Source organism: Hylaeus anthracinus, unplaced genomic scaffold (assembly GCF_026225885.1).
Source record: "Hylaeus anthracinus isolate JK02 unplaced genomic scaffold, UHH_iyHylAnth1.0_haploid 3, whole genome shotgun sequence".
In the NCBI taxonomy this organism is placed as follows: domain Eukaryota; kingdom Metazoa; phylum Arthropoda; class Insecta; order Hymenoptera; family Colletidae; genus Hylaeus; species Hylaeus anthracinus.
The window spans coordinates 1,587,343-1,611,483 of NW_026535284.1; the positions used below are offsets into that span (position 1 = coordinate 1,587,343).

The 24,141-nt window shown below is 33.0% G+C and overlaps 2 protein-coding genes across 4 annotated transcripts in view; both read left to right on the forward strand.

Moving 5' to 3' along the window:
* Window positions 1–24,141, forward strand: part of LOC128894290 (protein I'm not dead yet-like) — a 343,319-nt gene that overhangs the window by 93,236 nt on the left and 225,942 nt on the right. The window lies entirely within an intron of this gene.
* Window positions 856–24,141, forward strand: part of LOC128894207 (uncharacterized) — a 225,066-nt gene continuing 201,780 nt past the window's right edge. For all 3 annotated transcript variants that reach the window (XM_054155793.1, XM_054155794.1, XM_054155796.1), the window contains exons 1-2: window positions 856–1,306; window positions 20,786–20,844. The gene's annotated coding sequence lies outside the window, so the exon portion shown is untranslated. The remainder of the gene's footprint in view (window positions 1,307–20,785; window positions 20,845–24,141) is intronic.

Genomic DNA, 24,141 nt, shown 5'->3' on the forward strand with positions numbered 1-24,141 from the left:
ATCTCGATTTAAATGCCAAGTGACTTATGCGACTTTCAAAATAAACGGTTCATATATGAAGATGAACATCAAGTAACTGCAAAAAATATTCTATTATCCGGAAATACCCTTATCCGAACACCGATGTCTTCCAATTAATTTGAATAATCGAGGTTGTACGATAAGCGGAAGTGTCTGCAGAAATAAACAAACTCGTAACAGGGTTAAGAAACTAAAAGGAAAGAAACAGGGAATTCCGTTTGCGATTTAAAAATTTAATGAACCTTCTAATAAATTGAAAGAAGAGATATTATCCCGAATAGATTGAATCCTTTTACGAGTTACGACTGTAAATAGCGTGCAAAAAGCGAATTTCAGGCACGTTTTACGATAAATCGTAAATCTCTGTTAGATCTAACACACCCATACCGGATAAATACTCTAAATTTCGTTGAGCGTTAGAGTTTCGAGGTGATCGAGTGATTCCAGAAGAATCTTTTTAACGTTCGGGGTAAAATAAAACTGAAAATATGCAAAACAAAATAAATATAATCATTATAAAAGGTGGGAAATAAAAGGAAACATTCGAATTGATCTAACATACTCGTACCGAATAAATACTCCAAATTTCGTTGAGCGTTAGAGTTTCGAGGTAATCGAGTGATTCTAGAAGAATCTTTTTACCGTTCGGGGTAAAATAAAACTGAAAATATGCAGAAGAAAATAAATATAATCGTTATAAAACGTGAGAAATAAAAGGAATCATTCGAATTGAGCGTCACTGAGATTTCGATAAACGACGTCGGGCAGAGGTAGCGACTCTTCTCGGGTGGGTAGCCGTCAGTTCGGGTGCGTTCGGGCGCGTTCGGTTCTTTTCGCAACGAAGTTGCCGACGAGACGCGAGACGCGAGACGCGAGACGCGGCTCGCGTTGCCAGTCAGCCAGTCACCGACAAAGCTTCGTCGCGGTAGTGTCTTACTTGGTAGCAGGTTATCGTCGCAATCGTGCGCCCTTTACGTTTACGATTGCTACTAGAATTATTGTCGTAACCCTGACACGCCGGAAAACGGTACCGTAGAACTGTGCCGTGTCAAGTACGGGAGTCGATGTAACGACATAACCGGGTATGCCAAAAATACTTCCGAAACATTATCGATCCGGCGTTTAGGTGAAGTGAATACGAACGTGTGCCTGTGTAAAGTTGTGTAGCGACGTCGCGTCATTCCGCGCCATTCGGTGATTTGTTTTGACATGTGTGTGTTCTGCCATATTGGATTATCGCATCGTGTCTTAAGGGTTGTACAGGCGCCAGTGTCACGTTGAAAAGGTATGTTGTGTTTATACTTCCGCTCCGTTTGTAACCCGTGTTAATCCACGGAAGAGAACGCAGGAACAGTATCGTCGCGTTGAATCGAATAAACGTGTTCAACGGAAAAGAGTACCGTCGAATCCTAGAATTGTCACGATTCGCGACCGATGTCTTGTTTCGATTTCAAAATAACAATAATTCGATGTTCATTCGGAAGATTTCGAGGCCATGTCGAGAAATGGCTGTCGCGTTCTATTAGTTATTTTGCTCGCTTGGCCGTATGAGTGGATTGCGAAACAATTGGTAGTAAAATTATGCGATACCCTTTGCGAATTACATACGTACAGTAAACCCTCGATTTAACGGACTAATAAAGAAGAAGGGATGTCCGTTAAATTTACATGTACGGAAAATAGCGTTCACTTAAAAGTAACAGTTCGTTAAATAACGAATGTTAGGCATTAAGAAATATATAAAAATAGATCCAATAAACTTTACTGCTATTCGTAATAAGTTAAGAGTACATATCTATTTTATTCAATCGAATTTTATTCTATCGCTTGATTCGTTATCTTTCGTGTTAATTTTAATGAATACTAGCGAGATATTAACGTCATCTCGTGGAGGAGGTGCTCCTATTGCGAGTTAAAATAAAATGTCTCCGCAGGATCACGATGTGAGCAGAATTTCTTTTTTAGAAATAATATAGCGAAATAACTTTTTTCAACAATTCTGATCATTAAATGTCAATGTCATGGATATCGTTTCTAGCTCTATAGTATGAGCGCAAGTGACACACTCTTGAAGAAATTAGTCGATTTTAACACTTTATTTACCGGGAGCCTATTTATAGGCTTTTTAATTGCAGAATTTAGTTATTGGAATTTATTTACAGTGTTGATGGTTGTCTACGAACAATGTTCAGTGTTTGGAAACAGACTTGGCTTTCAATGTACCCGGTAACAGTATGAAGGAATTATTGTCAGGCTAGATTGGCATACAGGGAGTGTAGAATGTATTCGTACACTGATCAATTTCCCAAAACACTTTTGTGTGAAATTTGTAGTTTATTAACTTGTTTTTGTATAATCAATGATATTTTATTAGATTGTCCGAAAAGTTTCTTTCGCTTTATTAATAAGTAATACATGCACAATATTTTATGTTTGATGTTACATTACTGAATTGTGCACGATTCATTTTGCTCCATTACTGTTACAACATGAATGTCTATGAAATTAGATTGTCTATTTATATAAACACGACCACATCAAATAATTGAGTGCAACTCGCGAAAGAAACTTTCGGGACAACCTAATACATATTCTCGGAAGTCTCTAAGATAGATATAGTCCAAACAACATTTACTAGTCAATATAATTTGTGAAATTGACAAAAAAATGCGAAAAGTGGGTAGAAGTATAGAAGCAGTAAGTATTTGTACGATTCTTATGACGAACCATTTACAGTAGAGTTTGTAACGTAAATACATTAGTTTATTGCTCCGTACGAATTAGAAAACATCAAATTTCCAATAAAGTACTTTTAAAAAAGGCTCTAATAGAAGAATGGAAGTAGATCCCACTTCGAATAACTAACAATTTAGTTAATTTAATGCTTAGAAGAGTTGCAATAATTATAAAATCAAAAGGAAATCCCTCGAAGGAAGTATTATATACTCATAAATTAATGTAAATTTCTTTTTTTTAACGAAGTTTTAAAAATTAAACAGTTGTGCGAATACTTATTGCTTCAATATTTCTATCAATTAATTGTTTTTTTTTTCTTGTTAATTTCGCAACTTACATAAATAGCTATTTTTTTTGTACTCTATCTATTCTAGAGATTTCCGAGAATAGGTAGAATGTCATTGTTTATAAAAAGTAAGTGAATAAATTACAATTTTACATAGTTTCTTTGGAATTTGATCGGTGTACGAATACTTTCTACACCCACTGTATGATACTGTAGCAAATTCTTTTTTAAATTAAAGTCTGTTTCTAAATAGCCCGGTAGATAAAGTGTTAAGGTAACACGAGGTAGAATTGAACGACGTTGAACTTGCGAATACGTGTATCGACATTGAACCACAGAATTCTGTCCGTTAAATCGAGGTTTCGCTCTACAATATTTAACGCGACACCGCCGCTCGTAATTTGATTAGCCAGGAATTTTCTGTCTCGGTATGATTATAAAATATTGATTCGTGTCAAGGTTCATGAACTCGTATCTACTCAATAATTTCATATTCCGGTGAATCGTCCCGAAGAAAGCGGCGATTGAATATAGCGAAGCAACCCTATCTTTGCTTCAAATTTTTCTCATCGAATGGCTCGGAACTACGTAGAATAATACAGTAGATTAATTAGTACGCCGGTTAATCGAGACCTCCGTGTATTTGGGATAAATACTGAAGAACGGAAACGAAAACTGTTGTTTCCCACTTCGCTTATATGGAACATACGGCCACCTCTCTTAAGCTGGCAGGACAAAATCAGCAGAATCATATCGGATTTAATGGAATATTTAGTACTTATTTTGTACTAATTTGTACCATCAACAATAATTTTGTACCTGTTACCGTTTACGAAAAAATCGTGGAGCTACCATTTTAATATAAGCTAGCAGGACCACACGTTAAAATGAATAAAAATGAGAAAAATTAAAGTGGATACATTTAGTGCTGAATTTGTACTAATTTGTACCACCAAAAGAAATTTTGTACCTGTTACCGTTTACGAAAAAATCGTGGCGCTGCCAGCTTAATATTAATATTACGATTTTCTTGAAAACAGTAACAGGTACAAAATTTCTTTTGGTGCTATAAATTAGTACATAATAAGTACTAAATATTCCACTAAGTCCCATATGATTCTGCTGATTTGGTCCTGCTAGCTTAAGAGAGGTCATACGGCCGTTTTATTGGGACTATTTACGCTCGTACAGTTTACAATTTCCAGAATTATGAAGAATTTTTAAAGATCGATGAAAACATTCAATGCTACGATGAAGATGAAGATTGCATAGATGTAATTGTTGAACAAGTTGTTGCAACGAAACATCAAGCAGAAGATTGAGAAAGTGATAGAGATGCTACTTCTGAGGAAGATCTGGTGACTAATCAGGAGGCTAGAAAATGTATTTCTAAATTAAGACAATATTTTCTGTAAAATGGAAATGAAGAATACTCAATTTCTGCGTTCGATGCCTGTACAGATTTCGTTCATTTGCAGACCCTAAAAAATTGCGCCAAGTTACACTTGATAAATTTCTGAAAAAATAATCACATTACTTATTTTTTATTACTCATTAATAGACTGCGGATCTTTATGCATTTATAGGAAATTTGAATGCGCAAGAACCTACAAAATGCAAACAATAAGCAAGAATATAAAAAAGATTGAAAGTAACGTTCATGTTATAACATATGCAGAATAAAATAAATTCCTATTTAAGTTCAATTTTTGTAGGCACGTTCGCGAAGATTTTATTTTGTATAAAGATCCGCGGTCTGTTCATTAATGTTATTTTATTACTTATTATTAGCTTCGTGTACATGCTTAAACACATTCGTATTCATAACCGAATGTATACGTTCTTCGATAAATCGTTTTTGGCTCTATTCTTTACTATTCTCTATTCTTGTTAAATTTTGCTTGTTGTAATTCGCTTTTTCGAGACAGTCGCCTAATTGGGACAAATTAGTTCGTTCCCAATGTGCTCAATTAACCACCGTGCCCCAAAATCCACTGTATCAATTTTGGGCGTTGCGAGCTAAGAAGTAACACCTATGATATTATATTTATGTGTAAAGTAAGGAACAAAATTAACTGTTCCTGAACAGTCTTTTCAATGAAAAATTTCCAGCCCACGCTTACTAACAAGTAAAAAATGTTTAATCGCACCTACTAGACTCATCAGAAATTTTCCATTGTTTCAACCTCGACGTTATAATTCTAGGCTAGAATATGCAGATCCTATCAGCAGGATATGCAATCTCGCGAATTCGTGTAGCAACAACGATAGACTTTTTAACGGACTATTATTTCTTTTCATTTTACTCTTCGTAAAATTATGTTAACAAGCTCACCTGGCAGGAAGTAATTTTAACTATCGTGCAAATGTGTAGTCGTAAATTATACACATGTAAATAATAATACACAACTTGTAATGAAAGATAAGTAATAATAAATTTATACAATTTTTATATTCTATAACTAAATTTCTAGGGAGATGAAACGTAATTGTTAGGTGTAGGAATTAATTCTGTGTCTTCACATTCAATCATTTGTAATTATTAGACTGTGAATCTTTATGCAAAATAAAATCTTCGCGAACGTGCCTACAAAAATTAAACCTAAATAGGAATTTATTTTATTCTGCAAATATTAGAACATGAACTTTACTTTCAATCTTTTTTATATTCTAGCATATTGTTCGCATTTTGTAAGTTCTTGCACATTCAAATTTTCTATAAATGCCTAAAGATTCGCAGTCTAGTAGTTATAGTTGAAGTAAGAATATTTATTTGACATTTTATGTTAAATTATCAATCTTCTAAGTTCTGAATCCAATTTCCATTATAATGAATCTATATACATATAAATCTCAACCTGATTGATACTGTAACTTATCTATGCATACGAAGTCCAGTAGCCCACAAATTTTACTTATTATTGTTGTTACAATTGTATCTGATAATTATTAAACTTACAAATTAATTTTTTATTTTTATTTTTTTTTTTTTTTCATTCATAACTTTAGTTATGACTTTCACAGTAATGAATTCTACAGATTGCTTTGAAATTTTGTTTACATTGTATGTGCTCACTTGGATTGTGTGCCCAAGGGTAGATTAAAAGTTGTATGGTTTTTCTTTATAAATAAATGGTAAGTGTACCTTAGAAAGGCACAGAATTAATTTCTACACTTAATACTTTTCATTGGAGTTCATGTTAGCGTTTCACAGTAAAATTGATTATAAACGTTCAGTAGACTTGATTTATATCGCAATTTCAAGTATTTCAACTATGAATATGTCTTTCCACACAGGTGGTGCCAAATGTAAGTCATCTGCGTATATACGTTTATATTCGTGACAAGTCGTAAACGAATGAGCATGACGGCATCACATTAATAGTACTATGGACTTCGAAGTAGCAATCTTATGATTCTCTTTTGAATCTCATATCCTCATTGTCAGTAATACTCAGTAATTCATGTATACAATATTACTATTTTGAAAAATCCCATTAAAATAACATATAACTTATTTTACTGGTATTTTATTATTTTACTGATGCAATAATAATATATGCTCATAACATAAATAATACAACATTTATTACTGTAACGTATGTACTTAGTTTTCCACGTATTGATTAATAAAGGAAATATTGTCCAGTTTTAACCTTGCTAAAACATTCGTGCATAAAACATGTTTTCGATATATTCATCCTTGTGCATCAGTTAAATGGTCCATTATCAATATTTGTAAATATAAGCTTTACAAGCGAGTACACACGCGTTGGAGTGGTCCATAGCTATAAATGGTTGACGTTCTATTTTACGATTTATTTTGGTCTCGTCCTGCTGAATGGTTTCAACACGTAAAAAATATACTCGCCGAAAAATGAGGTTCAGCGGGTAATGGGGAAATATGCAGAAATGGAAATGATGTATGGTTTTTCCTTTTTTACTTTTGTCTTGCGTACGCGTTGTAATATAAATTGTACATAATTTTTAGTTTATTGTATACATTGTCTAATTTATTGTATACAGTCATGGATAATTAATTGACTCCAAAGGAGAAAGTGCATATTTACGAATAATTTCATAGTGATATTTGATCGTGACATTAAAAAATGAAAATACCATCTGATAGAACTTCGTAGACTGGACAAAACAATAATTAGTTTTCTTCGAAATCGTTTATTTGTAAAGTAATAAATATAAAATTTAAATCATTTTCCTTTAAAGAATTGATTGACCCTAACAGTTTTCTTTCATATTTGTCAGCATGTCCTTTTGATTAAATCTCTGCCTGGCATCATCTTGGTATTAATTTGATTAAATTCTCAATTAGATTTGCGGGGAGATTATTCCAAATATTATAAACGGAATCAAAAAGTGTTCTATTTCACTCCATAGAATTTTTATAGAATTTAACACTTAGCGTGTCAAACTAAGAACTTGACTTTTTTGCGAGCCAAGGTTTGACTCATTTTGCAGTGTGTTTAGGATAATTGTCGTGTTGGAATTGCCACTTGTTTGGAAGAGTACGATTTCCATAATTTGTATGTAATAACTACAGATGATAGATATTTTCCCAAAGCCTATTACACTATTCAATTATTTCAATTATTTATTAACGTGACAAATTCAAAGCAATAACTATTGTTACAACCATTTTAGATTTTGGAGCCAAATCAATTGTCTGACAGAAACCTTTTATTATTTAAATTTTGCATTTATTAGTCAACAAATTACGATTTTACGTACACCTAGTAGCTATTTTCACGGAGCCTATTATACTATTCAATTATTTTAACGTGACAAATTCAAAGGAATAACTATTTTTACAAACGTTTTAGATTTTGGGGCCAAACAATTGTGTGACAGACATTTTTTACTATTTAAATGTTACATTGATTAGTCAACAAATTACGATTTTTTCGAAAACCAATTATCGTATTTTTTAAGTATGAAAAGCTCTATAAAGTGATGTTTTCATTTTCTTCGTGCTACGATAAAATCTCTATGAAATGTATTTATAGAGACGTTATTCTTTTTTATTATTTTGTGTATGTTACAAATGAATTTCAAACAGCTTCTACTAAAATTGAAAGTACGAGGTGAAGAAATGTTTTTACCACATCTTTTATGTATATAAACGCTACATTATTTGTTTACCGAGCCAAGAGGTTACGGCCTAAATGCTCTACACACTATCTTGGTCGCCCGCGGCGAAGAGCAGTGTTTTCAAACTAAGGGGCTCGACCTCTGGAGGAGGTGTTATGCAATCCAAGGAGAAGAGCGTAGAGATATTTGTAGGGTAGAGAAACTTAAACATCTTTTTCTACAACAACAAAGGGCTTTCTAAAAGGGGCTTTAAGATTTTCTATTTCAATATTACATTGGTGTTTAAACAGTACTAGTTTTAATAATCATATCACGTTATTTGTAGCAGTTTGCGTTAAAATACTAAAGACCTTTATGGGAAGGTTTCATTAAAATTCAACAACCTTAGGAATATTTTTATTTATATTCATGTATTTCATAATTTGCTTTCACAATTTACCGAGTGTCCCTGTTAAACAAACTGTTCACATCCATGGAGATTCACATAAAAATAATATTCGTGTCTTCATTCCTAACTTTTATAATATACAAGGTAATTGTACAATGTGTGTTGCTTTAATTTTTGCGATGTTTGGTTTATGTAACATGCGTGTATAATGTAACAAATACCAGTTGTTTTCCAATCTACGAGTTTTACGAGCATTTAATTAAAACAGAGGGTTTCTTTAATTACTTATTAATTGAATAATTTTTCAAATGAATACCAATTTTAAACAACGGGAAAGAATAAATTCATAATTTCTTTTGTAGTAGGTACAGAACGCTTTTTTATTAAGCAATGTTCGGCCACATTTGCAAATTCCTTTTAAACGATAGTATCTTATAAAGTAATAAGTAATATAGTTTGGAACTTGTTGGTCCGGATTAATCTCGAAGTCTAGACTAACACTGGAATGGTTAATCGGTAAGAAGTACGGGGTGAGAGGGGAAGTTGGTAAAGAACGAGAACAAGAGTATCTTCGACGACTAGTTTCGTCGCTACGATTGCGCTCTGTCAGCTCCCAACGATAGATACAGTCTTAAGCTATGCAAAGACTTTTATTGTCTAATTTATGCGTGAGTAGAGTGACACGATCATCGTCATCGCGGTGATTCACCTTTCAGACGTTCGAAATTTACACGATTTCATTCTCTTGTCACGATTGTTTCACAACTAGCGTAGAGAGACACGCAATTTTCCAGCCATACTAAACTCGATCATCCGGCAGGATCAACCAGAGATAAGGCAAGATTTTATTTGATGACGAATAACGCCAACGTACAGCAATTTAGTCGCAATGTTCTCTCGATTGAACGATTAAATATTTGCTCGTTCCCTGTGAAATGTTTTTCTATTCGAAGAGTAATGGATATGCAATTAATTATCTTTTAATCGTTATTCGAAATTTTTCTCTGGATAGGAATCTTACACACTTCTGGTAGAAACGGAAGAACTGAAATTACACAGTGCAGGCGAATATATTCGATTTTTTATAAATAAATTTCCCATATCTCGTGACGATACTCGCATGTTTGCTGTAAAATAAATCATCGTTTAAAATAGTATGTATTGTAAAAGTTACACACTGGATATGTAAAACTTTTTTTAGTTGTAATTACAATTCATTGACTCGAAATTCAAATATACAGGGTGTTTCGTCTAAATCGAAATGAAGCTATAGAAAAAGATGTTTTTACAAAAGTTTCGATTTAAATGGACAAATTATACGGCGTAAATAATTTTGTTGTATGTATAGTAGTGAGGGGAATTTGATAAACAAATTGATTTTTTCAAATGAAGCCTTATAAATTTGTATTCATAATATAATAGCATTTGTTTAGACAAATTCATCGACCTAGATGACATGGTCATTTAGTATAATATAAAATCTTAAATATGATGACTTTATCCCTTCATGAGATAATTAATCATTTCCATTTGAACTACACACCTGTTATCTAATTAAAAACATTAAAATATAAAACATATCATTAATTTGAAAATTAATGAATTTGAATATTTGAGTGAGGAGAATTTGATAAACAAATTGATTTTTTCAAATGAAGGCTTATAAATTTGTATTCATAATATAATAGCATTTGTTTAGACAAATTCATGGACCTAGATGACATGGTCATTTAGTATAATATAAAATCTTAAATATAAAGACTTTATCCCTTCGTGAGATATTTAATCATTTCGATTTGAACTACACTCCTGTATATATATTTAATCAAAAGCATTAAAATATAAAACATATTGTAATGGGTATATGTATAACACAAGGAAAACTCATGGATAAGAAAACATAATATATATTAAATGAAAAACTTATACACTAAAGGTTACATAGAAATATGAAAGTACATGGGGTTTCACACCATGCTTAGACCGTGCTACTACGGCGCCACATATCTTAATCTGAAAATTAATGAATTTAAATATTCAAATCTACTAAATATAATAAAAATAATGGCAAACCTAATAATTGTGTCTGAAGCGCACAGGAAACCAAACTATTAACAAACGTATGTATACGGCTACATATAGTCTACACAGACAGCTTTCTCCGGTCATGTATATGAGCCCACAGCAGTCAAAGGGTTGAGGGCTGACCCCTCAAACCCGTTACCAACAAAAAGTGGTTTCTTTTACGGGTGTACTACTCCATTCGCGTACGATGTCCTAAAATTCTTTGAATTTTTGAGCTTGCGAACGTCCCTTGTAAATCGTAAACAACGCAGGGGTCGGAATTAGCACGGATATTTTTTTCCGTCTCGAATAACTCCGTAGTCGCGTGAAAAAAGAACACGCAAACATTGAACGTGACCCGTTTCACTCGGGCTATTCTTGGCCACAGCCGGACGTTTAAAACAGACTGTGCATGTTCACATGATCCAAACGATTTTACCCATACCACCACGGATACAAGAAAGGTGCGAGGTTTTCCATTGGTAAAACAAGATCGGAGACGCGCATTCAACCAATGCTGTGTCGGAACATGTTTGCCGGCTTACACGCGTCTGCATGGTATGGAAACAATCGTTCGAACCGAGTGCATGTGTGTGAAGTTAGCGCCGGACTTTTTCAATTTTTTATTTTTTTTTAAATTGTGCTACATTGTGCTACGTCTGTGCCGTATTGTGCCGTAAACGGCAACTCTGTAAGTCAAAGCGTACTCAAGAAAATAGAACAAAACAAAATTTTTGATAGGCCTGCACTTTTCGAATTTTCAGTTTTTCTTTTTTGTGCCGTATTGTGCTAGATTTGTGCTGAATTGTGCCGTAAATAAGAGATCGATAACGTCAATAACAATTAAGAAAAGAAATAAAATCAAAATTATACTATCCCCTGCACTTTTGTCGAAACTTTTTTTTCTATAGAAAGATGCGTACTAACTTGTGCTACATTGTGCCATTGATAGAAACTCGTGATCTCTACTCATTTTGCAGATAAACAATGTTGAATTTTTAGGAATAAAACATTTAATATTCGCATAATTTGCAAACGGCGACAGATAATCGAATATTGCAAGTTGTGCTAAATTGTGCTACATACGATACATGAAGCATATGCGTTAAAAATTAAGATTAGCTCGAGAGTCAACAAAAATTAACAAAAAACGGTGGGGGTTATTACAAATTTTGAAATTTCCGAATTTTCTTTGATTGTGCCGGATTGTGCCGGACTAGCACAACAACTTTTCCTAATTACAACATTTCGCCAGATCGCCAGATTTCGCAGCGTTGGCATAGTTAGGAATCAGACGTTAGGAAATGTGTGTGAAGTTAGCCCCGCACTTCTCTAATTTTTGATTTTTTTAAATTGTGTTACATTTGTGCTGAATTGTGCCGTAAATAAGAGATCGATAACATCAATAACAATTAAGAAAAGAAATAAAACCAAAATTAGGTAATTATAGAGAACAGATACATCCTCACCGATTTCGATGATTTTTAAATACGTTGTAGAAATCAACATTTTGAACAACTTTTTCCTATACATATAACCGTCGCTCGGCCTTAGTTTCTGAGATATTTGCAAAATACCATTGCTGCTACAACAATGAATATTGCGTATAACTACGCGTCTGTGACAGCGTGTGTGTAAGCGTTCAATCGTCGATTGTTTAGGCTCGGAATACACACACGCGACTGTGAGTCTGTATGCGTTAGCTACCATTCGCTGGTCGGCTCGTGTTTCAATCTGTTCCGAATTCATTTATACATATAAAGTAGCGCATGATCTGTATTTGTACAGTAAAAAAATAGGGTTCCGGGGGCTCGCTCCCGGTCGGGGGTTTGGTGACGAAGCCCCCAACAACGAGTACTGCAGCGCACCACTCAGGTGTGTACACTGTTAGCCTGAGGGATGTTTATGCTTTTCGTATATGCTTTTCAATTTTTGTAAAAGGATTTTGCGCGAAAATTATACGCATCGAAATTACGGGAACTCACAGACGCGTACGTGTATTCCGAGCCTAAACAATCGACGACTGAACGCTTACACACACGCTGCCACAGACGCGTAGCTATACGCAATATTCATTGTAGTAGTAGCAATGATATTTTGCAAATATCTCGGAAACCAAGGCCGAGCGACAGTTATATGTATAGGAAAAAGTTATTCACAATGTTGATTTCTAAAACATATTGAAAAATCATCGAAATCGGAGAGGATGTACCTGTTCTCTATAATTACCCAAAATTATACTATCCCCTGCACTTTTGTCGAAACTTTTTTTTCTATAGAATGATGCGTACTAACTTGTGCTACATTGTGCCATTGATAGAAACTCGTGATCTCTACTCATTTTGCAGAGGAGTACAAAAGGAATACAAAATTTAATATTCGCACAATATGCGAACGGCGACAGATCATCAAATTTTGCAAGTTGTGTTAAATTGTGCTATTTAGAATACACGAGACATATGCGTTAAAAATTCAGATTAGCTCGATCAAGAAAACTTCCAAAACATTTTCTGAGATTTTGTAATTAGGAAAAGTTGTTGTGCCAGTCTAGCACAATCCGGTACAATCAAAGAAAATTCGGAAATATCAAAATTTGTATTAACACCCACCGTTTTTTGTTAATTTTTGTTGACTCTCGAGCTAATCTTAATTTTTAACGCATATGTTTCATGCATCGTATGTAGCACAATTTAGCACAACTTGCAAAATTTGATGATCTGTCGCCGTTCGCAAATTGTGCGAATATTAAATTTTTTATTCCTTTTGTATTCCTCTGCAAAATGAGTAGAGATAACGAGTTTCTATCAATGGCACAATGTAGCACAAGTTAGTACGCATCTTTCTATAGAAAATAAAGTTTGTTTCGACAAAAGTGCGGGGATAGTATAATTTTGGTTTTATTTCTTTTTTTAATTGTTATTGATGTTATCGATCTCTTATTTACGGCACAATTTAGCACAAATCTAGCACAATACGGTACAAAAAAGAAAAAACTGAAAATTCGAAAAGTGCGGGGCTATCAAAAATTTTGTTTTGTTCAATTTCCTGGGGTACGCTCTGACTTACAGAGTTGCGATTTACGGAACAAACGTGGCACAATGTAGCACAATTTAAAAAAAACAAAAATTGGAAAAGTCCGTGGCTAACTTCACACACATACCGAGTGCACTGTATTCCTGTATTTCCAACCCGGTCAGTTCTTATAAACTACAGTGTGAGATAAAATGATAGCACACCGAAACAGTGATGTTATATACATTAGATTAAGACAATAATTCAAGGATTACAAATTTCATTTAAGTTCGTTATAATATGCAATATAAGACTGACCACAATGTATTAGGTTGTCCCAAAAGTTTCTTTCGCTTTATTAATAAGTAATACATGCACAATATTTTATGTTTTATGTTACATTACTGAATAATGCACGATTCATTTTGCTCCATTACTGTTACAACATGAATATCTATGAAATTAGATTGTCTATTTATATAAACTCGACCACAAAATAATTGAGTGCAACTCGCGTAAGAAACTTTCGGGACAACCTAATAATATAAATAATATTAAGAAATGGCTATATTTACAAAAAATGTGATTTACGATAAGTTAAACGTTTATATATTAGAAAAATAACAAAATCGAAATAATTAGTTTCTAGATATAACACTGAAATCTAATAAAAATAAGAAATTGTTAAACAGGAAACTGTAAGAAAAAACAGTGCAATGTAAGAATAATTCTTATGCACATAAAGAACAAGAAAGAAAAGAAAGAAACAGTGATGTCACTTCAACGGATGATTTGTATGCGGATTTCTTTTCCTGCAAATGTACGGACTCCAACACAAAAATTTACAGATACTTAACTTTTTACATCAAAAATAATGGCTAACTATAATTCGTTCGTAATTCGTTTTGTTCTAATGGACAATAAATAAATTGATAGGGAAAATTACATTATAGCACAGCGGAACCAATAGCAGCACTTGTTTAGATTCGCTCGATCAGACGTAACAGTTTTGAAAACCATAAACCACTTACCACCTTACATTTTTAACCCTTTGCGCTCGGGTGGCGCCTCTAGGGCGACATATATAATTTATAAGTGATTTTGTGAACGTACAATTTCAAATTCACTTACATTAGAATACGACTAATTATTAACTGAAATAATAATACATTGAGTTATGAATGTTCGTAGATGTTTTTTTTTTTTTAAATTAGCCTGAAAAATGCCTCGAGCGCAAAGGGTTAAGTATCTGTAAAGAGAATCTAAATATTTCGTAGAATTCCATAGATACATTTGCGGGAAATCCGTAAATCTACGGACTATTTAATTCTTGTAAGTAACAGGATTAGAAACTGTTATTCATATTGCGTGTTGTCTTCAAAGTGTAAGCGATACAACAAATAGATACAACTGTGTGAAGCTGGCAGCTCACATTGTGGAAGCTCATAAATAATTAAGAGTTCTGACTTCATTTTCAGTAGTTGTACAGTTCCTGACCAATTAGACTGATATCTATCAATTAAAACTATAGAATAATGTTTTAAACAGTTTCAAGTGCGAGGATTATACAGATGTAGAGAGGCGATCTGCTGTTCGATTCCGATGAGTTCTGATAAAACCAAAAAAACTCTTGGATAGTTCTGAACATGCTAAAGATAGTTCTGAAGAGTTCTGTCGCCTTGTATGTGGTCGTACCACAGATTCACGCATTTAAAATTGTTTCTACAAAGTAAACTACCATACGTTCCAAAGATTTAAGCCTTCACCTTTAATTCCTATAGTAATAATATTCAGATTATTATCGGTAGTATTAATTTTATTAGTATTTTAGTTGTTTTCGTTTTTCGTGTCAACTCTTTTTGTCCTGAATACTTTTGATCAAAGAAGTCTTTGCACGTAAAATGTGTTAATTGTTTTAGTAAACACACTAAAATATAAAACATATTTTAAACAAGGTTTCTACAAAGTAAGTTACCATATGTTCCAAAGACTCGAGTCTTCTATTCCTATAGTATAATGTAGTATAATAATATTTAGATTATCATCAGTAGTATTAATTTTATTAGTATTTTAGTTGTTTTTGTTTTTCGAGTCAACTCTTTGTGTGCTGAATACTTTTGATCAAATAAGTCTTTGTACGTAAAATGTGTTAATTGCTTTACTAAACATATTAAAATATAAAACATATTTTAACTTGAAAATTAATGAATCTAAATATCTGAATTTAATAAATATGTCAAAAAAATATGGAAAACAGAGATAATTGTGTCTCATTGACAAACGCATAAATACGTCGATGGTCCACAGCGATAATTTTTTCTAGACGTATATATGCGTCCATAGGATTTAAAAGCTCAATATTAGTGTGTGTTTTTGTTGGCTTAGCAGTACGGCGCATTGCTATGGAACAATCGCCTCGATTCGACGTACGATTTATGATACAATGAATCATTATTTCTATTGGCCCTATAAAACTGGCTCGCCTTTGATACGAGTCGTCGAGCAATCGGAAATTCGCGCTTTGATCCTTGCAGTTTTGTGTCTCGAGAACGGACACTCGTGAAAGTCGTACAAGAAAAGGATTTCTTCTTAATTAGCTTGATCTAATCGCTGGCCACGAAAAAAAAAGAGAGCTCGTCTCGTGGGATAACCGTACCTTAAATTCGTGACGCCTTTTGTCTCGGAATTTCGCTTTTTCGCTCGATCTAATTAAGTTTTTGCCCACGGGCCGGATGAAACGTTGAAATTATCGCGCAAACTTGAAATTTCTATACTCCCTTTCTCCTTGGAATCGCTGCACCCAACAAAATTACGCGGAAACGTTTTACAATGAAGGGAAATCTCTGTAACCTAAAACTAAATTTCAGTTTTAATCCCCAAATGATCGCATAGAGTTTTCATCGAAGTCCTTAGTTCCTTTATTTCTTTAATAATTTAGCGACTTAAATAAATTAATGCTTGACAGTTTAGGGAACCGTCTGTTTCAACACCTTCAATTTTGTACCGTGGGTACACGTTTCTAGTTAATCTTGAATCGAGTGAAATTAAATACATAATTTAGATCTGGAGTTAGACGAAAAGCTCCAAATAGTTGTACCACTTTCTCTAATAACTGATATCGATCAATTCATCGTCTCGCTAATAGACGATAATATTAATCTGACCGTACTCTAAGCAGAAAAAAACTTGCGTAGTCATCACAAATTTTAAACATTAGTGTACATACGTACATTTTGCAAACTCATCTGACGTTTAAATCTCTTTCTTCTGTTTTCTGTTCTATGTATTTTCTATTCTTTACTATTACTTTAATATATACTTAAACATAATGACTAGACTGCAGATATTTCTGTAATTATGGCAAATGGTAAATCCATGAGAATGTTCACAAGTGCAAAATTATATAAAATATTAACAATAATATTAGTTTAGTACATATATTCATTCATACACATACATTTATCCAGATTTCAGTTATTTTTCTATATCTGCGAATATATGAATTTGCATAAATATCTGCAGTTTAATAATTACTCTGCATGTCGTTGTTTGCGTGCCTTATATTTCTATAATCTTTATAAATTGTATGGTTCGTGTATAACGATTGGAATTGTACCCGTTTGATGAATAAATAAATTCCTATGAAAATGTAATATTTCAGCAGCTGTGTTCCTTTGTTTTAACGCGAATTTCCAGACTACCGAAACTTGTTTTTCCAATGATTTGCTTCGAAAGCTAAATCATCGACCATACCGACAGCGTAATGCGAACGTAGCTGATGAATTAGATGCTGATAGAGTTACGCACGGACCGAAGAAAATCGGATAAAATTAGTCGCGTGGAAAGCATGCTCGGTGAGCCATCAGACGCAAGCTATCATAAACTGCTTTCAGGACTATTTCTAACGTGTCCTCGTGAAATCGTCTATTTTATAATTTTAGGTTGTGCCGCGACGTTTAGGAATTGGGTATTTTGCTTGGTTTAAAAATGTGAAAAGAAAAGTACACGATGTCTCCCGTATAAAACGTTACAAGCTGTTCTTGTAGAGAGTGTTTTGGAGGATGTTTCGTTTAATGTGTATTGTTAATGTAAATTGTATGGAATAAATCTTTTTTTTTAAATGGAACCTTATATCTTTTTATTCATAATAAAATAGCATTTGTTTAGATGAATTATTGTAGATAAAAATATGCGAGGTTCCATTTTACAAAATTAATTTGTTTTCTAATTTCTCTCTTTACTTAAAATACAAAGAAATGATTTACTCCATATAGAATTGCGGGTAAAAGCTTTCGGACAGATAGACTTTTCACTTTATCATTTTATATTATAATAGTTCGGATTGATAGAACTCTTCAGAACTATTTTTCTCTCTTTTGGTTTTATCAGAACTTACCACAATCGAACTGTTGACCATCCTATAAGCGATCATTCCAAAGATTCGCAGACTTAAAATTGTTTAAATAACTATCCGGTAGTGCTAATAGATAGATATTAGTTTAATTGATTAGAAACTATACAACTAATGAAAATGAAGTAAAAACTCTTCATTATTTATGAACTTCCACAAAGTCAGTTGCCAGCTTCACACAGACAGTATGACATTGTTTATATTGATAGAATTATTATAATTTCAGTTTCGAAGTTAACAAATTAATGTTAATGTTCACATTTTTGTTCCAGGCTGTTGGAACTTAAATAGTAGCTTAAGGGGTTATCCATTCCACTTTAAACAAAACACACCCCGTATTTTATATAACCATTATATGACAATTTTCTTTCCCAAATTAGTCTTTAGCATAAACTACGTGTTCGAGACTTACAGATTTTATTTGTTACCAGCACGTTTGATTTTATTAGATGATGTTACTAATTAAACTGTACATTAAATATTAATAAAAGAAATATTATTTATTTGAAATGACTTCTCTTTATTATATTAATACAACATATCAGGCAAAGAGCAGCAAATCAATTATATAGGAAAAAAACAAAACAACAACGTTTTTAATAAACAAACTGAAATATACAATTCGATACAATCGATCATACCAAGTATGAAACGATATTTTAATTTTGATATATTTGAATAGATTTTAATTACTTTTAAATATGTGGAGTGTTTGTTCCATATAAAATGATCTAATCTGTTTTCTCCAAAACTACTCGAGATATCGACTTTACTTTTCCTACAGTTAATTGAGACAGGTGGACGTAACATTTGCTTAAACTGTTTTTTTTAAATTTTTGGAATGCAACGACCGTCCGAAAGAATAAGTCAGCCAGTACGGGTCGTTTAGTTTCGAACATTCTTCCTTCGCATTTTACATTATAATCGTTATAACTATTACTAAATCATACTGGTCCGCTGATACACTGCGTGTATTGTTTTTAAAGTGAATGAATTACTAAAGTAAACCTTTAGAAGAAAATAAATTTCTAACAAAAATTACTCATATTTACCGAGTTACAACGAAAGATTTCCTTTGGAAATTAGTTTCCAAAGAATGCTTAATTCTGTAGCAATTTGACTGCCTAATCCGCTACCGAATGTCCAGGTGTTTAAGGCGGGAGTCTGGTCCAGCTAATGTATTTTCCTAATGCATATAATTTCCAGATATAATTAATTTTTGTTATTGAAACTTTTTTTACATATAAAGGGACGTTCAAAGAAGAAAATTTGACAGTGTAGATTTAATTTGAATGTACACATATATGGGACGCATAGCTCATCGAATTTTTATCCGATTCACTTGATTCAACGCTTAAATTAAAGGTAATTAAGTTTATATGCTAATGAACCGCGACTCTTAATGAATTATTGTTATAGCATAAAGTTATTGCAAAATAACGGCCGACATGTATCGTTCACTTGCATGTTTTTTGCCGCCATTTTTGCAATTAACAATTTTTTTTTGCAAATTGAGGTTCATGCGCATTTTACGTACCTATAAAGAAAAAAATGTTCTGATTTTACCTATCAGATGTTTTCTCAGGGATCCGCGTATCCCACCGTTTTGACCGAATCCTTTCCTTGCGACTACTATATCTATATCTATACAGGGTGTTCAAAAAAAAGCATTCAATCTTTATATGGTGCATAGGGCACACTGTACCGAGTAAAAAAGCTTTGGTAAACATAGGTCCAAAGGTCAACCGTTTCTGAGATGTAAACATTTTTGTTTGCTAGTATCATGATTTACTTACTTGCTTTCATCGCATGCGATGTTTATGTCAGTGTTTATAAATTGCGTTCTGAATGTTCCCATTCAAGTGCCGACAATTTCGTCAATTTCATTTTTTCAATTTCGTGTACAGAAATGTGCAATGGACACGTGGAAAATCTTCTATAAATATCGAAAACCCAGTAGTAAGTCATATATATGTATACATTCAAATTAAATCTACACTGTCAAATTTTCCTCTTTGAACGTCCCTTTATATGTAAAAAATAGTTTCAATAACAAAAATTAATTATATCTGGAAATGATATGCATTAGAAAAATACGTTAGCTGGACCAGACTCCCCCCTTAAATGTTAAGCACTCGATTATTTGCGTTGTGCGAGATTTCTTATACGAGCGATGCCGTTTTGATCTCGACACGTCGGGGTAAATAGTGTCTGCGACGTGCCCGTTTAACGAGAGACAAATAGAACCCCTGCCAAGTGTTTGGCGCATCGAGAACAAAAAGTCCCCAGACCCCTACCCCTTGACACGCACACCCTGTGCGTGTGCCTAACATCTGTTATCCACGGTCCCTAATTGTTATTGCACGTACGTTGTTCCCGTTGCCTGCAGCAACGCTCGTTAAACTTTTCTCTTGCTTTATCGGTGGAATGCTCCGACAGTTCTTTTCTCCGCCGTTTTTTTCTTCTTTTTTTTTCCACCGTGTACGTAGACACGGATCCATTAATTGTTGTCGTTTGAAGCGAATACTATACGCCAATCGCATCCCTTTTTGCTTCGCAACAAGCATTTGGTTGTTGCATAACGGAAACTCTTTGGTGCTTCTTTTTATTTTAAAAGAGTACGTACGCCATTCGGAGAAAATATGCAAAATATTGCAAATATTAATAGAGAGGCTCGTGTGTACGAAAGAGGGAAAAGAATATTATGCAGTCTTAAACGTCGCTTTATTAATGTTTTGTCTCTCCTTTTGATCTGTTTCAGTTCGACGTTATTCGAGGCAACGATGGATCCTACGATTAGAGCTGCGTGGATCAGTTAAGGTAAGAGATAAATGTATAATGTGGAATAAAAATGTGCATCGACGAAAAAGGCACGTCTAAGAACAGGGAAATTATTGATTGCCATATGGTAACGTCATATGGCCAATAACACGGTGGTATTGTACATTCACTTTCATATACTGTGTAGTTTTTAAATATCTTGATCCACTTAACTTATGTTTACAGTTTGAAAACTCTAGTCGTAACAAGCAAATTGATGACAGAGATGATGAGAGAGATTTCTTTATGGTGAAAATTTTGCGCATAGTCGTTTCTTTCTTAATTCCTAATTTTTTGGTCATGAATTTTGTTATAGGACAACGTAATAGTAAATTTTTGTAATAAATATATAATTTGGAAATTTGGAAATTTGGAAATATACTCGTTGACAGAGTTAAGTATGACAGAGAATGATTGATAACTTCGAAACCGAAAAGAAGGAAGTTTAGAATTATTTGATTTATATTTTGTTGTTTCAAAAGTTTCTTTCGCTTTATTGACACGTTGACCGTCATGTTATCCATATTATAGGTGACAGGATTTTTCACTAGGAATTTAAAAAACTTACCCTGAAGACGAGGTGTCAAAAAAAATAAATCTGAATAAGATTCCTGAATACTCATAAGGTTGTAAACAAATAAATTTTACTAATTGTATATTTTATTAATATTAATTATTAATAATTTATTAATATTATTGAAATAAGTAAATACTATGTCAATTTCATTCATATGTTAAATGTTAATAAAACCGATTCGACAAATCATAGATGACGTAGTTTCCAATTATTTTAAAACAAAATTTTAGTCTTTTAAAAATGTTCACAAAAGTTAGCGTAGCAGTCAACATGTTATGCGATCCACTTTGTTTTATTACAGTTTATTACAGTTATTACATTAACTACTAATTGCAAGAGATAAAGTTGTCTATTTGTATAAATACTGTCACACAAATCAACTCAGTGCAAGTCGCGAAAGAAACTTTCTTGAGATGACTTAATATCTGTAAAAACCGGTTACGAATTGAATTTACTAAATTCACGTATAAATAATGTATTAAAAATATCTTTCAAGTCAAAACTATAATTGATATACTGTAAAAACAAATTCATTTATTAAATTAAAGAAGTATAGAAAATATGTATTACGTCTAAACAATTTACAAAAAATATGAAGCAACGTTTGCATATATAATTTTTTCCCTTAAATGACATTGTTTTTCCCGTTGGAAAATTTTAGAAATGTATAGAGGAAAATGACCCTTTCCTTATGTCCGCTTTTGGAAAAAACAGTATTAATTATCATTTTAGAATGGATAGTATGACTGATAAGAAATCGCTTACCTTTTGTTGCTAAATTGAAACCTTATTTGCTAGGATAGTTGGGTCTAATTGAGAAAATGTGAAAACATTTTTAGATTCTCTTGGATCAATTTTTGGAAAACACAAGTATGTCATTTTTAAAAAACATATTTGTTTTAGGCAGTTTCATTATGTGAAAAATAGGGAGTTCTTCTTTGGAGCACTCTTTATAAAACCTTTTGTGAATTTATTGTTAATATTAAAAAATTGTATAAGAAAAATCAATCGGAGGTCCGACTTTGGTCACTTTCCTCTACGTGAAAGTATAAATAAGACTTGCACTGACAATTCAATATTATATTTCTGGGTTAGAGGGACGCCTCCAAAAACAGATTCTAAATGTAAATAATAGCTTGTGTGTGACTTTAAATTTATCATTCAACGACGAAATTTAGCCGATAAATTTAGGAGGATTGGCCGCAAACGAGAATGAGTGACGTTATTATTGTACGGTATGGTCGGTTAAGAATCGTCGTTTGTCATTAGGTCATTAGGTCGACTCAACGAACCAGTGCACGTGGAACGACGGACGAAGAAGATTTCGAGCAAGAGTTATTATTAGGACGAGTTCTCTCGTACAGAAATTGTCCTCCCCCACTTCTTCGTCTTCCTTTCATTCTCACCCACTTTATATCTGTGTGGCTGTTGTTCATTTATCAAAGATTAAATCGAAACGCAAGGATGCGGTCGATACTTGCTCCGTTTTCTAGTCGTTAGAGTTGTTTGCAAGCGACGGTTAACTGTTACTCGCTTAGCGTGTGCTCTGATATACGGCCGATTCTTTTGCCACTCACTTTCGCGCACTTAACTTCTCCACGGATCAACTATTTCGCTCTAAAGAAAAACAAAGTCAAGGCGACACTTAACGAACAGAATACTTTGCATCGTGTGGTATGTGCATGTTGCAAAATTCGGACAAAGAAAATGGACCGAATTTTTGTGAAGCTGTAAATTTGCGATCCGATCGAAATCGAATAGAAATTGGTTTGGATAGTCTGTCGTAGAAAGAAATTTACAGAATTAAGGGATCCTCCCTATTCTAGATGCTTCAACAATAGAATTTTTTTTCTCGCCTTTTTTATATTTCTTATCATTTGTATTAGTTTGTCTGGAAAGTTCGTGCCGATTTTTGGTAGGCGGTACACGTCTGTTTATATTGGAGTGGTTGAAAACAATTAACGTGGGTGCAGCCCTTAAAATGTGGAAAGGTCGTGGAACAAAATGGTATTTATATAATTCAATAAATATATATCAAAATTCAAATGTGCCTTTAAATTTTTCTTAAACATTGGCACGAACTTTCTGGACAACCCAATAGAACAGCGTTTCTCAAACTGGTATCTGTTGATTCTCAGAAGAAAAAAACGTAGGATAACAAAATTGCTTTTCATTATATTTTATTCGTTTTTATGGGATCTTTAATTTAAAGCGTTATTGACGAAATCACTTTTGAAAAATTTGCGATTTTATCTACTCACACTTCTAAAAGCATTATTACTTCATTGAAGAACGAAATAATTTAGCGAAGGAGAAAAATGCATCTAGCTGACTCTAGGGAATAAATTAACAACGATACATTAATTTCGAGTTTAAGAGTGTTACGCTTAATTTTTCAGAAGTTGCATCATTCGTTTCATTTATGCAATAATGTGTATAATTTTAACAGCAACGTTTTGTGTTTATAACATTCATCATATTTCATTCTTCTTCTATGAAAAGTAATAAAAAATATTAATTTATATTGGATTTCTTAATTGGGCCATTCCATCCCAACTCGGACACTTTTTGGAGATATGTTGTAATCTTTAGTGATATTTGAACGTATCTTAAAGGATTTTAAAAAATTTTGAATATTGTCGATTTTACAGCTATTCAAAGTTTTGTGCTACCTTTTTTAAAAAAAAAATATAAGTATTGAACTAGGCAACGGATGAAAA